The sequence below is a fragment of the Grammomys surdaster genome, unplaced genomic scaffold (genome assembly GCF_004785775.1).
Source record: "Grammomys surdaster isolate TR1022 unplaced genomic scaffold, NIH_TR_1.0 128, whole genome shotgun sequence".
Taxonomy (NCBI): domain Eukaryota; kingdom Metazoa; phylum Chordata; class Mammalia; order Rodentia; family Muridae; genus Grammomys; species Grammomys surdaster.
Genome location: NW_021604586.1, coordinates 3834382 through 3835238, shown reverse-complemented (window position 1 = coordinate 3835238; position 857 = coordinate 3834382).

Below are 857 nucleotides of genomic sequence, written 5' to 3'. Positions count from 1 at the left end.
TCAGAGGCTAGAGTGCAAGAACAAGATGCCATGGTAATGGCTGTGGAGTTAGGCACTCCTACCGGATGGGTAGACAGGAAGAGACTAGGACCCCAGCCACACGTGTGTTAGAGAAATGACCCATATAAATCAGATCACATGTGAACCAGCTTCCGGTAACTCTCCCACTCTGCACTCCTCTGAGGCAGGAACTCTGACAGAAAACCAAATCCTCTGAAGCACAGGACGTGCCCTCCAGGCATGTCAATGCCACCTATACGTGAACTCGCAAGACTCTGGTTGAGTGTTAGATTGCTCACGCAGAAGGGTGGGATGGAAGACAAAGTCGCACGCACCACGCAAGGTGCACACAGATAACAGGGCATCCACGATCTAGACAAAACCAAGGCGCTAAGCCTAAGTGAAGACCCGGGGACCCCAGCAGGCATCCTACAAAATGGTGAGTAGCAGGCATCCTACAAAATGGTGAGTAGCAAATTGTATGAAAAGATATCAAAACAGTTTTTTAAAAACGCTAAAAAGTCCATTTTGGCAGAGGCAGGCTGGAGTCTCCTAGGAGGCTGACCTGCACTATGCAGGCTTATCCTGGGGACCAGGGGCCCCCACAGAGCACAGCAGCGGCTGCCTCTGCAGGAGAGAGATCCTAGGCTAAGGGTACAGCCCAACACCACACCACAGAGACCAGGGTACAGAAGAACAATCGGTGACTCTCTAAGAGAGAGGAAGGGGTGACGGGCACCTTTTATTTCTAGCACTAGAAAGTTCCTCCTGGCTTGAAAGCCAAGGTACTCATATATAGGCTATAGGCCGGTACATCTAAACTCGCAGACAGGGCACTAGAGAGAGAGAGAGAGAGA